At 41.4% G+C, this 16,513-nt stretch overlaps 1 protein-coding gene across 2 annotated transcripts in view; it reads right to left on the minus strand.

The window, feature by feature from the left end:
• The window catches only part of ADCY2 (adenylate cyclase 2), a 437,129-nt gene that overhangs the window by 189,179 nt on the left and 231,437 nt on the right, over positions 1-16,513 (minus strand). The gene's annotated exons all lie outside the window — the stretch shown is intronic.

The following is a 16,513-nucleotide window of genomic DNA, read 5'->3' on the forward strand; positions in this document are numbered from 1 at the left end:
AAAAAAAAAAAAAAAAAGAAAGAAATTTAAACAATTTAACAAACAAAAAACAAATAATCCCACTAAAAATGGGAAAAAGATATAAACAGATACTTTGCAAAAGAAGACTTACAAACCACCAACAAACATATTTTTAAAATGCTCAATATGCCTAATCATTAGAAATGTAAACTTAAACCACAATGAGATACCATTTCACACCAGTCAGAATAACTAGTATTAAAAAGTCAAAGAACCACACATACTGGTGAGGCTGTGGAGGAAAGGGAATGTTTATACTGTTGGTGGAAATGTAAATTAGTTCAGCCACTGTGGAAGGCCATGTGGAAATTTCTCAAAGAATTTAAAACAGAACTACCATTCCACCTGGCAATCCCATTACTGGGTATATATCTAGAAGAAAATAAATCATTCTACCAAAAAGACACATGTACTCATATGTTCATTGCAGCACTATTCACAGTCACAAAGATGTGGAATCTACCTAGGTGCCCATCAGTGGTGGATTGATTAAAGAAAATGTGGTACATGTACACTATGGGATACTATGCAGCCGTAAAAAAAGAATAAAATCATGTCCTTTCCAGCACCATGGATGCAGCTAGAGGTTATAATCCTAAGCAAATTAACACAGAACACAGAAAACCAAATACCACATGTTTTCACTTATAAGTAGGAGCTAAACATTGGGTACTCATGGACATAAAGATGGGAACAATAGACACTGGGACTACTAGAGGCAGGAGGATGGAGAGAGGCAGAGGGTCAAGAGATGAAAAACTCTTGGGCACTATGCTCAGGACCCGGGTAATGGGATCAGTCATACCCCAAACCTATCACCCCCTGAATCTAAAATAAAAGTCAAAATGATACACATATATCGTTGATGATAATCTTGCAAGATATATTCATGGTAATCTTGCAAGAGATATACATATATATATATGTATGCATATATATACACACATATATGTATGTGTTATGTATTTATATGTATATCTTGTTATCAAGATATACATGTGTATATATATATCAAGTTTTATATACATATATCAAGTATCAAGCAGTGGTAATCTTGCAAGATAGAGGAAGTACTGCAATACAGCACTTATAGCAATTACAAATACAGCAATTACAACTGTGAAGTTACTGGGACAAGGACATAGAGACAAACTCCTTAATAAGAGACAGTTCCATTTGGCCTAAAATGTTTTAAAACATTAATATCTGACAAAGGAGATATCATAATATAACAAAGCACAGAATAATAACTCATAAATAAGAGAAAAAACAGCTTCACATCTTTTACCACAATCATCTTTGTTATTTAAGTTTGAGGTGCTTGGGAATCTCTGTGTTTTTGATCTGCATTTTTTACAACTCTAGTTTTAGTACAATCAATATAGATAGAGATTTGTAGAATCTGTGAATCTTGGGGCAAATGTAATGGACAGTCTGGCTACCATGTAATCTACAAAACTATCTACATTTTGTCAGGTGCTGAATGCCCCACCTCAGCAGCTATAAAGGACTGCAGGCATTGTAGAGTGTCTGGTCCCTACTCACATCTTTGAAAGAGGGCTTGTGACTGAAGAGCATCAGAACCAGGTCTCATAGTTCTTATAATCTCCTGCCTTGAAACACATAGAGTGACAGGGAAGACAGACAGGGTAAGATCAGCTTTTCAAATTTCTTATCTCTCTACTCAAAGAGTGCTCCAATGATGAAAGGCGGAACAGCGAGCAAGCACAAAACTTTCTTTTTTTTTTTTTTTTTTGAGACGGAGTCTTGCTCTGTCGCCCAGGCTGGAGTGCAGTGGCCGGATCTCAGCTCACTGCAAGCTCCGCCTCCCGGGTTCCCGCCATTCTCCTGTCTCAGCCTCCCGAGTAGCTGGGACTACAGGCGCCCGCCTCATCGCCCGGCTAGTTTTTTTATTTTTTAGTAGAGACGGGGTTTCGCCGTATTAGCCAGGATGGTCTCGATCTCCTGACCTCGTGATCCGCCTGTCTCGGCCTCCCAAAGTGCTGGGATTACAGGCTTGAGCCACCGCACCAGGCCGCACAAAACTTTCTTTGAGGCATCAGAAAAGCAAATTTTCCAAATCCATTCACAGCTGGATAATCAAATTAGCTGTTATTTCTTTAGTCTTAGATGACAGTCTAGCCCATTATCCTGTTTCAAGGGTAAAGAAAGATAGCAAGATATGAAATAAACTAGTCATTGCATAGAGGCAACACCCATGAAATACCATAAAATTGGTATATTTCTATTTTTCTGCATAATAATACTCTTGATTTGACCTGCTCTAGGCTTCCCTCTTATATCGTTCATTTCCCAATTAAATGAAAAAAAATAATGTTACCAAAGGCAGAAGACAGTAGTCATAAATGCTAATTTACATGAGAAACAAAGTTACCATTTTTCATGAAAACATACCAAAAGCAAACTTTATTTAAAGATATTTTAAAATTTTCCCATTATTCATCGGCAACTTTGAGAGATCTGTCAATTCTCTGTAATATAGAATTTGTCACATTTTATGTTCATTTCTGTCAGTTGATGAAGTACATTGCTCTATAATGGAAAAATTTTCTTCTGTTTTTCAATAAAGCATTCACAATTCCACTCATATCTTTTCAAGAGGCCCACTCATAAAAGTGTTATGACTTCTGAGCCCAGATTTTGATCATGATCTATCTGTCTCTTTAAGGGGTAGATTCTGTGGTTTGACATTTGCCTTTTGGTACTGACCTTGCAATACCCACTCGTAAATATTCCTCTAAACATTTTTTTCCTTGACTCGTTAATAAAATTCACCAGCGGAGATCTGGAATAATAATTATGTTAACTACTGTACTTATCAATGTCAAAATCTAACACTGTTTTAAAGATTCATTACCCTGCAAACGGTCACCACAATTGCATCCCTCAGTCAAGTGTTTTAATAAAGACTAGTTTAAATGCTTGTTCTTCCTCAGATCTGGATTAATTTAACAGGCTGGGATGATGTCGAGCCTGTGTTTTATCTTTGACATAAAAATTGCATCTTTCATAACACAGAAAAAATCCATGTCTACACTCCCTACTGGACGGAGACTAATCACTTCTATAACAATAAGGCTAAAATAACTCAAGTTCATAGAAATATGTCAGCCAAAATTACACTAAAACTAGAGGAATACAGGCCTGGGAGGGAGAATGAAGCATTGTAAATCTCTGCTGTTTATCCTGGCTTGGTGTTTGAAGTTTCAAGATGACCAAGTATTACTTTTGTGAATGATGATATAAGTGAGCCTCGTAATGAATAGGAAGATGTATGCAATAATACCTGAGCTCATCCAGAGCAGTCACGAGGTATGGGTGTGCAAAGATTGCATTTAACCTGCATAGAATTTAGAAAACATAGAGGGAGAGATTTATGAATGGAGACTCTAAAGGGTGTAAGAATAACTCAGGAGTCCAAGGATTGTTACAAACCATGAGGAGTACAAAGTACTGGAAGACATGGTTTTAGGACTATTAATAAGTAATGATTACAAAATAAAAAAGCCACAGGTGGCAGCTGTAGCCATCTCCTTGGGTTAAACATGAGAAAGCAGCAACAGGTCTCCTGATCCTTTCTCACTGCTGTGCAGTGGACTCTTGGTCATTTTGAAACTTCAAACACCAAGCAAGGATAAAGAGAAGAGATTTACAATGCTTTGTTCTTCCTCCCAGGCCCATATTTCTCTAAGTAATTATATGTATGGATTAATACATATTATGAAGGTTGCTCAGAGAGAGAGAGAGAGAGAGCAGAGAGAAAGAGCAAGTCAGTGCAGAACATATTTCTGTGTTTTGTCAGTTGGTGTTTGGAGAGCATATGTTCTCACTTACTCCATGCAGGGCACTGTAGTAGGTTCTAATACTCTAAAGAAAAATAATGAAATAGTAGCCATTGCCACCTGTATTAGTCCATTTTCACACAGCTCATAAACACATACCTAGTTCACAATTCACAAAAGAAAGAGGTTTAATGAACTTACAGTTCCACGTGGCTGGGGAAGCCTCACAATCATGGTGGAAAGCAAGGAGGAGCAAGTCACATCTTACATGGATGGCAGCAAGTGGAGGGAAACTCTTGTTTTTAAAACCATCAGGTCTCGTGAGGTTTATTCACTATTATGAGAGCAGCATGGGAAAGACCCACTCCCACGATTCAATGATCTCCCACCTAGACACTCCCACAACACGTGGGAATTATGGGAGCTACAAGATGAGATTTGGATGGGGCCACAGAGGCAAACCATATCACCGCCAAAGATTTCAGAGTCTAGTTTCAGGATGGCAGAAATGAGCTCTAAACAGGCTGGCTAGGAAGATGATGACCCTAGGAAATGAATCTCTGAGTCACTTCATCTGGGATCAAACTCTCAGGTGGCTGCTGAAACGGCTGCCACATTCCAGTGATGCCTGGGCCAGCCAAGTCACAGGAAGAGCCTGTGCTAAGACTCCTGCAAGGCACTTGCACACATTGACCTGATGCTGGGAGTGTGTTTTGTTTCTTTCAAATGCACTTTTCTTCCTCCAATCATTGGTTCCTGCCCTGGAGGAACAGAAACACACTAGAATGGCCGAGTCCATACTACTAAGTAAACTTTGTCCAAGGGATGGTCATTTCCTTCAGGGCAGAGGTCATAGGCGTGGCCTGCTGAGCCTCAAATTCTATCAGATGAGTCTGAACTCATTCTACAGTCAATGATAAAATATTTGTGTTTTTATTCTATGCTACTGGTTTAGAAAATAAAGTGTTAATTTCCCAGATAATCTGCCTCATGAGGAGCCAGAAAGGTATTGAAAATAGGACCACACGCACAAAAACGTATGATAACAAAGAAAATTCCATCTGGAGGCCAAACACGATTTGCTAACCTCCTGTCACCTTGAATCTGCTCAATCACCAGGTGTCCACAGCACAGCAGTGAGAAAGGCTCAGGATATCTGTTGCTGCTTTCTCACGTTTAACCCATGATGGCTGGAGCTGCCACCCGAGGCTTTTTTATTTTTGCATTTCAGCTCTAATAATTCCACTGGCTGCTGACTGATGTTTATCTGGAGGAGAAGCTCCTAGCCTTTTGCTTTCTCCATTTTATAATGAGGATTGTGCTTGTAGTTAAACTGTCCAACCTTGAAATTCTCAAGCTCTGGATAGCAGTTCTTTCCTGGAATATGGTTATAACGTGACACACACTGATATGTGCTGGTTCTTTTGCCTAGAGGATCAGTTGGTTTACTTTTAACATTTAATTTCATATTTTTACTTTAATATGCTTCTAAAACACAGTTAAACTTAGTAGAGGCTTGAATTTCTGTCTTAATGTATTCTTTTCATGTTACCTAAAATTTTGTTGACATTTTACTCCTTTTCATGCTTTCCAGGTTATTTGCCTCTTTTAAAATAACTTTTCCTTTGTTTCTATTTGGATTAAAACCTTTTTAGTAGCTATTACCAGAAGATTAGCTACATATACAATGGACTACAGCTGTGATTATTTAGTAAATGTAATGCAGCAAACTTAGTTGCTTTTCTTCTTCTTCTTCTTCTTTTTTTTTTTTTTGAGACAGAGTCTCACTCTGTCACCCAGGCTCTAGTGTAGTGTTGTGATCTCGGCTCACTGCAACCTCCGCCTCCTGGGCTCAAGTGATTCTTCTGTCTCAGCCTCTCAAGTAGCTGAGATTACAAGCGCTCACCACCATATCCGGCTAATTTTTGTATTTCTAGTAGAGACAGGGTTTCGCCATTTTGGCCAGGCTGGTCTTGAACTCCTGACCTCAGGTGATCCGCCCACCTCGGCCTCCCAAAGTGCTGGGATTATAGGTCTGAGCCACCACACCTGGCCCCAAACGTATTGTCCAGGCCACTGTTGACCACCATTTGTTCAAGACCAGCGGTCACTCCTTTATCCTCTTCTCACTATGAGTCTTCAGCATGTGACTATGTTGACCATTATCCCACTTATACCTTCTTCTCTTGGTTTCTATTGAACCATTCTCTCTGGCTTTTCCTCTGTTGTAGTGAATCCTTACAATTTTTTGTTGCTTTGGCATCAATTTTAAATTTAGATTGGTCTAATTTAAATTTAAATTTAAATTTAGAAAAGCCTAATCATGTTTGACACAGTTTCCATTCCCCCCACCTCCTTGCAGTTTCTCAAGGTGGTCAATCAAGACATCTGCCTTGTACACTGCCTCCTGGTAACCACCTCCCCATGGGACAGCTGGATACACCCTATTAATCCCCATACCCTGCATAGACTGCACAGGTATTCCACCCATGCTGACCTTCTCTCAGTCACAGCATGACCCCATAGGGCATGTGCCTGGTTGTTCTAAACCCACCAATTAGAAACCCGATTGCATAATGTCCTGAACCCCAGTAAAGGCTTTGGCCCACAGCTCCCTCTCTCTTGTTCTGCACCTGCTGGTTGACCCTGTGTGTCCTGGATGCCTCCCTGCTTTTTGCTGGCCCTGCAAATGGTGCTGCGCCCTCTCTTATCCAGATCTGTAACAATAAACTGCTTCTGTCATTTCATGGGTTCTGATGAGTTGCCTCTTCTACCCCATCCTAACTTGTTAATAGTCAGGCCTCTCTGGGAGAGTGGCTGTCTTGGTAGGAATAAACTTGACACAGGTCAGATGAGAGCCGCAAGGGCATGTGCCAGGATAAACAAGCTTCCCGTGAGAGGGACACCTGGCCACAGGCAAGACACTTAGGTATCAGGCCATCTGTGACATCAAAGAAGGATCCCATGAAAGGCGCATGGGGAACACCCATGACCACATCCCCAGTATCCCCATCAGGGCAGGGCTAGACTTTACAGCCACTATCATGAGAGGGAACTCAAGACCAAATTAGGAAAAAACAAATCATCTATATATCTGGCTGATTTTTCTCAGTGACTTGGGCCTCTTCGTCTTCCTCTATTCCTGCTCAAATGTTCGTGTGCTTTGAGGTTTGGTCCTGGACCCTTTTTGTCTTTCCTAATCCCACTCTCTCCTTGGGGCATGTCATCTGGTCCTGTAGCTTGAAATAGCAACTATATGCTGATGACTTTCAAGTTCACATCTTTAACTCCAGATCTTATTTACAGCTGCTGGCTTGGCATCTCGAAATCAGCTGTTCAAAACTCAACTCTGGATTTCTACTCTACCTTACCTCCCAATAAATAACGTGACCAAAGATGTTGAAATGTTAGATGTCACACCAACCATCATCCCGTGGCTCAAGTTCAAAACCCAGAAAGCTCTCTTCATTATTTTATTTTCATTTCACTCAGCATCTAATCCAAAAGTAACCCACACTAAATCAATTTTAAATTATATGTCCTAAATCTGTCTACTCTCACCAAAGTTATTCCTGTCTCCAGCCTGTACTGCTGCCATAGTATGCCATGGCTTCCAAAGAGTCACCCTACTGACACTCATCCCTTCTCCAACCCATCCTCTACTAGGAGCCAGAAGGATCCTCTAAGAATGGTAATCAGTTTACGTTGCTATCTTACTCAAAACCCTTCAGTGACTTCCCACTCAGTATAACATTCCAAGTCCTTGACCCACCTTGCAAGGCCCAGCGTGTAGTCTGGCTCCTGCCTCTCTCTCCCCAACTGTTCCACTGGCCGCTATGTTTCTCAAACAGGCCACCTGGCTCCTGTCTCAAGACCTTGGTAGTTCCTACTCCTTTTGCTAGGAACACTTTTCCTCAGGCCCTCCTAGGTCTGAGACCTTCAGAAATTTGTATTTCAACCTAGATATCATATCCCCAGAGAAGCCTCCCTGCCTGGTCCCTCCAACAGGCCTCTTGGTCTTCTCCAGTCACCATACTTTGTCACATTATCTTGTTATATCTTCTCATGAAATTACGGGTTTGATAAGTTACAGTCTGTCCCCTGCTATTAGAATTTAAGCACAAAGAGAACAGGGACCTTTAGTCTTGGCTACCTCTGCATTCCCCAACCTGGGGAAATCGCCAAATCCTAACAAGCCAAAAAAACTGTAAATTTGATAAATAGGAGAAGAGGGCTTTTCTGTATCTTGCATAATCCTGTATTTAACAGAGGAATATATGTGAAAATACTATGCAATTTGAAAAGGGTATGAATGGGTTTATGTGAGTGTCATTGTCTCACATGCCTCTTGCATTGCATTCTGAGTGCATCATATCGTCCACTTTTATGACAATGTTAGTCTTGAGGAGGAATTTTCACATCCAGTAACACACAAATATTAAATGTCCCATTATACGTAAATACATTAAAGGAACCTTCTACAGAATTTCTGGGATAAAATTTCTTAAAATCTTAACAGCACTCAGATAACCCTAAAAGTAAAATCTCCAAACATAATACCATTTGAAGACACATACGCAATTAACAAAACCCTAAAGTTCATGAGTCCTAACCTTCAATTTGGTACAGATATAAATGGATACCTTGGTTCAGTAAACACATCACTCGTGCCGTAGGAGGTATATTTATATCTGCAACTGTGCTCATGGTAATATACTATTAAATATGCATGATCAGTAACTTTAACATTTTTGAAGTCAGCCCCATGAAAGGAAGTTCAAAATGCCTTTCCCCCCATTAAAAGGCATAGTGACCTACCTGTGATTACATTTGCAGGAAGAAAAATATGGCGGCAATCGCAGAAGACTCGAGTTTTGTTTCTACATGTGGCAGATATCACAAGAATGTTTAATGAAACAAAAGGGCTGATTTTAGAATTTATTTTTATTGGCTTTATTTTACTGCTATCAAATGATGTCAAACTTCCTTGAATCTTTTTGCTAGATTATCCATTGCCTATCAAATATTTTTGCCAGCATTAAAGTACCCTATCACAGAGTATTAAAAATAGACAGTCCCCAGGAAATACTGAAAATTCGAGGGCCCTCAGAAACATCAAAATCAGGTGCTTTCCTTAGTACATGACTTCTGGGTTTGGGGGCTTCTTGCGTATTATCGACAAAAATATGCTTGTCATACTCTGGAGTAATATAACTGTTTCCAGGTGTTTCTTCAGCAAGACAGGTGAGTTGCTTCTTCACTGGGGACATGAGCAGGAGGTCTTGTTCAAGTTTCTTACACAGATGAAACTTCTAGAGAGTTTAATTTTATCATTTGGCTTTTCTACTGCCATGATGTAAATAGACACCTGCATATATTTAATCATTAAAAGAATCTCTGCTTGATTAATTGCATTAATTGCTATAGTTCTTTTTTATTTTTTTCCTTTAAAGCAAAACGTCTTTTTTTTTTTTTTTTTTTTGAGATGGAGTCTTGCTCTGTTACCAGGCTGGAGTGCAGTGGTGTGATCTTGGCTCACCGCAACCTCTGCCTCCCAGGTTCAAGCAATCCTCCTGCCGCAGACTCCCGAGTAGAGTAGCTGGGATTACAGGTGCCCACCACCATGCCCAGCTAATTTTTGTATTTTTAGTAGAAATGGAGTTTTACCATGTTGGCCAGGCTGGTCTCAAACTCCTGACCTCAAGTGATCCGCTCGCCTCAGCCTCCCAAAGTGCTGGGATTACAAGTGTGAGCTTCCGTGCCTAGCCTATATAACACTCTTAAACCTTATTTCCTCTTGTCCCTAGTTCCTCCCCACTTACTAAACTACTACTCCACCAGGTTTGGGATTACGTCTAAGGATTCCCAATCCCTGCCTAGTGAGTATAGGGGCCAGTGAAGTAGGGACAGAAGGGACAAACCACATCAGTTCTAGCCTCAATCTTAGGGGCTTATTTGGTAGTGTCAGGGGATGGTGAAATGTCAGTCTTGCCTGTAAGGGGCCAGTCTCCTCTTTGGAAAGCCCTATTATAAGCGGTCTGTATTGAGTTAAGGGATGCTGTGTTTCAGCTGGCCATCCTGCCAGGACCCCTCCTCACCCTTCCAGCCTAGCAGACTGCCTAGAGACCCTATCTTACCCCGCCAGCCGCAGACTTAAAGCAGAGGCCACCCAGGCACAGGATGGTCCGTGGCTGCCGGAGGAGGTTGCTTGAGGCAGGGGGGAGGAAAGGGTTTCCAGCAGCTCTGCTTTCAGTCTGCTCCTCCACTCCACAAAGGGCCACTGTCTGAGCACAGAGGGACCCTGGAGGGAGGCCTCCTAAGGTGCTCGGCAACAGGGCCGGGTTTCATCACACTGGGCCTCCAGGCCAAGTAAACATCAGAGTAGAAAGAGGCCCAGCAGTTTCTGCAGACCAGCTCCTGGCTTCAGGCGGGCTCAGTGGCATCCTCACCCAGGGCTTTCCTGAGACAATAAGGAGGGCTAAGGTCATTGGCCTAATTTTATAGCTGCAGAAATAGAGAATNTGATTCCTGAGAGTTCCTTCATCCTCCCCCTGGATCCTGGATCTGTAACTATTGATTTCTCCTTAAAGGAGGTTGAGTGCACAGTCATAGCACAACCTTCACTGCAATCTTCGCAAATATGTGGTGATCTCAACCCTTCTAACTAAAGGACTTCTCAGAAAATACTGCAGACTTGATTTAAGGATTATTGACATTTTTCTGGGGTTAATTTTCATTTCTCATTTAAAAGCACCCATAGACATCATGGCAAAATTGTAGCATTCTGAAACATCTTGTGCTGGAATTTCTCAATGAGGAATAACATCTGAGCTTCATGAGAATTTAAGTAACCAATATAATACAATGTGGTGCAAACTGTGAAAATATTTCTTGAAGTTCATTCTGATGAATTGGAATAGCAAACACTGTGATGAGAACCTTTTATGACATCTCAGCTCTTCTTTTTTTTTTTTTTTCAATTTTCAAGTAAAGTGTATGTGTCATCTTCCACATCATTTAATCTTTCACTAATGAGAGTTGAGAAAAAAGCAATAACCAACACTGGCTTAAGCTATGCCTTCTGCACTGGGGGAGAGATGCCAAAGAGAAAAGCATATACTAATCATTTAATAAAATGAAAAAAATGTGGTGACCAAGATGGATGTAAGTTATGGCCTCTTTATTAAGGAAGAGATACCAAAGAAAAAATGACACAACTAATGATTTAATAAAAGATGAAAAGTGGAGATCTCAAAAACATAAGCGGGGGATGTGGGAGAGTTTAATTAATGGTCTGAGATGCCAGAACCCAGGAAAGGCCTTTGTATCTGAGCCAAACTGTACCTACCACACGATGTGTGTTTCTCCTGTTAGGCTCTCTCTGTTGGGCATGTCCCCCAGCCCTGCACCTCAAAGCTCAGGGATGACATTTATAATAAAATGTGCTGCTTTAATTCTTCAGCAACTGCAGTGAGAAAGTCTCACTGGCTTGAATTCCTCTCACATTACTTATGTTCAGCTTGGCTTTATGAAAAGGTACATAACTGTTGAGACGCCTCAACTCAAGTCCACGTACCAACTCAGGCGAAGACAATTGGGTGAAACAATTAGTCTTGTCATTGATGAGTCCTCCTAAGGTCTATGTCATTGGTGAAAAGTAAACTGAACATGCAGAGATGGGGTTGGTAAAAGACTGTTTTGAATAACTCACCACCACATGTCCAAGCAGACAAAGCTGCAGAGTCCTCTGTTCAATCTCCTTGCCTCCAAGAAAAAGAAAGCTGATCCTGGAGGGATCTTTGGGGATGGCATCACTGGTATCCAACTCTCCCCATGCCTTGGCATGGTCATGGAGGGAGCAGGGTGGCAGCTGATTTCTGTTGCTTCCTGTTAGTGCACGAGAATTCAATGGAAGAACAGCTACTGGTTGGCTTCTTAGCAGGATACAATGTTGGATGCTTAAAGTTGCTCAAAGTTGTGCCTACTCTTTGTAGGACTTCCATCAAAGAGTCCTTCATGTCCTGGAAAATCTCCAGTTAACATTCCCAGAGATCAGACCAGAAAACCCATGCAAAACCAACATGAAAGACAGCAGGGCCCTGGAAGTTACACTTACTCACTGAGTGATCTGGGCCAAGTAATGTGAACAGTTTCTTTATTCGGTTTAAATGGGAAAAGGGACTTAGGTCCTAGAGTTGCTGTAGGAATAAAGAAGACAGAGAGTGGCAGGCCGACCAATGGTCCCACAAAAGTATCTTCGTCTTAATCCTTGGAATCTGGGACTATGTTAGGTTTCCTGGCAAACCAGGAATTTTGTGGATGTGATTAAATTAAAGATCTTGAAATGGGGAGGTTATCTTGGATTAGCCTGGTTAGTCCAGTGTAATTATAGAAGCCATAAGAGTAAAGCAGGAGGGTTGGAGTCAGAGAAAGGGAAGAAGATGCAACAGCAGAATCAAAAGTCAGAGACAGGCCCGGCTCAGTGGCTCATGCCTGTAATCTCAGCACTTTGGGAGGCCAAGGTGGGCAGATTGCTTGAGCTCAGGAGTTCAAGACCAGCCTGGGCAACATGGTGAAACAAACACAAAATACAAAAAATAACAGAAGTTAGCCAGGTGTGGTGGTGGATACCTGTAGTCCCTCCTACTTGGGAGACTGAGGTGGGAGGATCTCTTGGGCCCCAGGGGGCAGAGGTTGCAGTGAGCCGAGATCATGACACTACACTCCAGTCTGGGTGACAGAGCCAGACAATGTCTCAAAAAAAAAAAAAAACCACGAAGGAGAGAGAGAGAGAAGAGAGAAAGCAATTGAAAGATTCTATCCTGATGACTTTACATATGGAAAAGGGGCTAGGATCTGGGAGCCAAAGAATGCAAGCAGCCTTCAGAAGCTTGAAAATGCCAGGAAATGAATTCTCCCTTCAAAATCTCCAGAAAAAAACAGCCCTGCTAATATTTTGACTTTAGCTCAGTGAGACTGATTTTAGACTTATAACCTCTGAAACTGTAAGATAAAAAATCTGTTCTGTTTTAAGCCATCAAATTTGTGGAAATTTATTATAGCAGCAATAGGACTCTGATACAACAGTACACATAAAGTACCACATAAACTACCCGGGATATAAAAACTTAAAGAAATACTACTTGCTTCTGTTTGCTTTTCTAAATTTTAGCAGCCCAAATCTAGAAAAACTTCAAAAAGTCTTCACCTTGCAAAATAAATGAGCCATAAAATGCATTCAATAAAGTCACTATAATACCTGCTATCACATTAGGATTAAAAACAGGTAAGTTTGTCATTATCTACCCAACCATGACCACCCAAGGATCACTTTCTTGTTCCACTAAATTCTGCAAAGAGGAAAACAATTTTGCATCCAAGGACAGCCAGAAAGACTACTGGTTCACTAACCCCCACAGAGAGCTGCAGAATCCAGGTATAGCATGGGGTCTCTGTGCCTCACTTGACCAGCATTTTTTACCAAAAGGAATGTTCTGTCATATTTGATCCGCAGGATGGTTCAGATTAAGTAAATCACAAAAAAAATTTGTTAAATTACTTTAAAATAAATACAATATATAAATCAAAGAGGGTTTATTCTCCCTCTATGAAATAGCAAACCTGGCTTTTACTCCTACGGAAACAGCATTTATTTCAACTGCCTAGGCAGTTAGCAAACAGTGCTTTTGTTTTGCTGTGAATCCAGCTCTCATTAATTCCTGAGAGCCTATTACATACCCCAGAGAGCAACACTCACTGAAATATGTTTTCTCAGGTCTGATAAGAGCCATCTGCCACACTACACGGTGTTCAGGAAACAGCCGTGGATTTTACTGCAGGATATGAAACTTAAGACAAAAGTCAAAACTCGAGACAGGTGAATACCTTCGGTTTCTAAAGGTGGCCTCAATTCCAGTGCAATGCATTCTTTTCCCTACCTTGTAAGAAGTCATGATTTTTATTGTTCATAATGAGAACACTTTTAAGGCAAGAACACAACTCTGAGAAAATCTCTAGCAACATTTTTCATTCCTTCTTCCCTCAAAATCTTATAGTACAAAAGCCACTTTATTCAAGCATGGGCTCTGATCTTTAGAAATTCATCTCACTTGCATCTGAAAAATGTCACAAAATTTGAAGAAAAGAAAGCATGGGGTTTTGCAATTTTGAAAAGATTTCAGAATCATTAGACAGGTCCCAATAGTTTCAATAGTCCCCCCGCCCCCCGCACACTTCCATCCTGGGTGAAGAGGGACAGCTTCCCGGGCTCACCCACCACTGCATCCTCTCCAAGGAGGAAGGACAGCAGAGAGTGGGGCTGTGAAACGAGGCCAAGGAACTCCCAAGGTGGCCGCCTCTTAACCTCTGGGAGCACCAGCTCTCCCTGACACAGCTGCTAACGTGTACATTAAAATGGATGCTATTTACGTATCTAAACAATGACTGAAACTGTTTTCTGGCTGACCAACACTTATCCTTCCTGAATGAAGAACTCTGAAGGACATTAATTACTGTTTGCCACAGTGACTGTGGATGAAGCGAAAGGTGGCTTGTGGTGCAGGGCGAGCAGGAAGTGACATGTGGAACCCAAATCTGAATTTGATCGGTGGCCCTACTGGGTCTCAGTGTCTCCGAGGCCTCTCCCTTCTATGAAGGTCACACAGCTTGCCACTGGCCAGTTTTTTTGCTTTCTTAAATCTCTCAGATTATATCTTACTGATGGCTTTTTTTTTTTAAACCAAGATAATCTCTTCCTCCCATTTAATTACATGCTGGTCTGAGAAAAGTGCAAACACATCTCATCGTAGACACATATTCTCTGAAGCCCTAACCAGAAAGGTACTGCATTCTAGGAGTAGACTCTGGAAATGGACTTTCAACGCTTGTGACAAAATGCTCCTGTGATGGAAAGTTGTATTCTATTAAACATATTTAATTTCAGTTCTTATTTCTTTAAAGTGTCCCTTCTCACTTTCTTTATTTTTAAAAGAATCACTGGCTTCTTTTCTGAAACTAGTAGATGCATGTCTTTCTAATGTCTCCCATCATGGTCTAGTTCTTGAGCCCCACAAGGTCAATGTGGCTCCTCTAACCCTCAGGTCACTGTGGCAAGGGACGCCATGTGCTTTTGGCCGCTCAGGTCTCTTCAGAGAAATATGATGTGCAGGTGGGGTCAGTGACCTGACACTGCTTTTATCAAGGCTGTTCCTAAAAATATTAGGTTATGTAATCCGTCTACTTGGAATTTCTGTTCTCTGTAGCTTTGGTGCTATTTTGAAGGAGATTACAGAACTGATAGAAAAAAAAGGTTAGACATGTCTGTCGGGCCCAACTTGCTCCAGTCTGTACTGCTTGAGAAAGGAAACCACCTCTCCCAAAACATTTGAACTGTAGCATGCGCTACAGCAGGACCACCCACAAATGCTAAGTGCTACTTGTCGAAACTGTGGAATTTTCTAGAACCCAGATGTAAAACATTACTGAAAATAGGTATATAGGATAAACTGGATAATAGTCCCAAGTTAATAACTGTCTGTGTCTCTTAATTTTGAATTCAGAATTTGAGACACATCTAGAACAAAGAAACAAACAAAACATCGGTTCCTGAATACCTTTGCTATATAAGTGGTAAGACAAAACGTATTTTTTAAAAACAAACCATAATATTTGCCAATCATACCAATGCGAAGGCAGCGTTTACAGTTATATCCCAGTGCCTAGAGCCATGCCTGCCACAGCCTTGGTGTTCACTAAATATTTGTTGAATGAATGAACTAATATCCTGGATCCCTGTTTTCAAAAAAGAATGTGATTACCATTCAGCAATCCACACACAGACAAAGGACTAGTGCCAAAATTTAAAGGATATATTTTTTGCTCCCACCACAATACACTTCGATGAAATTTTATAGGGTGAACTAACTCAATACAACGTAACAAACAATAATTAAGAATCCATGATATGCCAAACACTGCTAAGAGCATAGGTAATATGATGAAGGCCCACAGGGAGGGGGAGTAGAGGGTTTATAGCCAGCCATGCTAATTATTAGCTTTACAGACTGGGTTCCCAGTGAGAAATACACAAACCCAGGAACACACAGCTGATCTGCCATCACCCGGAGTGAAGCACAACAAATCCAGGGCCCCTCTATGGCTTACTCTCCATGCACATCTGTTGTGCCTGCTTTCCGCCATGCTTGGTGATATCTTTGTCCCCGCACATCTCCTATTGTCTCCATTGCTTGTTTTCTGTAATGCTTCCTTGCAGTCTATACATTTCCCTGATGTGCATTTGTGCCACCCACAGCAATCAACCTAGGATGCCCCTGACAATGACACCTGGCTCTGCCCCAGACTCTTCAATCACCTCCCTGAGGAAGACTCCAACATTTTATCCTATGTGGGCAACAGGAGCTGTAGGAAGTGCTGCGATGGCACAGTGCAGCGGGCGGGGGTGGGGGGTGGGGGCTCGTACTTCTGCTGGTGCAAACGCTTGTCACAAACACTAACCAGAAGTGAGTTTCTTCACGAACTGTTCTTATTTGACTTCCCCAGCCACTTGCTGATGACGGTTGGTGTATCTGGCTGTGGGTGATCCTGGGTCCCTGGGTCTGAAGGCTGCATGGGGAAAATGCCATCTTTGCTCTTTTGAGCATAACTCTCTGTTACAGTTTAGATGTTTGTCC

This window comes from Rhinopithecus bieti, unplaced genomic scaffold (genome assembly GCF_001698545.2).
Source record: "Rhinopithecus bieti isolate Rb0 unplaced genomic scaffold, ASM169854v2 scaffold_13112, whole genome shotgun sequence".
NCBI classification, from domain to species: domain Eukaryota; kingdom Metazoa; phylum Chordata; class Mammalia; order Primates; family Cercopithecidae; genus Rhinopithecus; species Rhinopithecus bieti.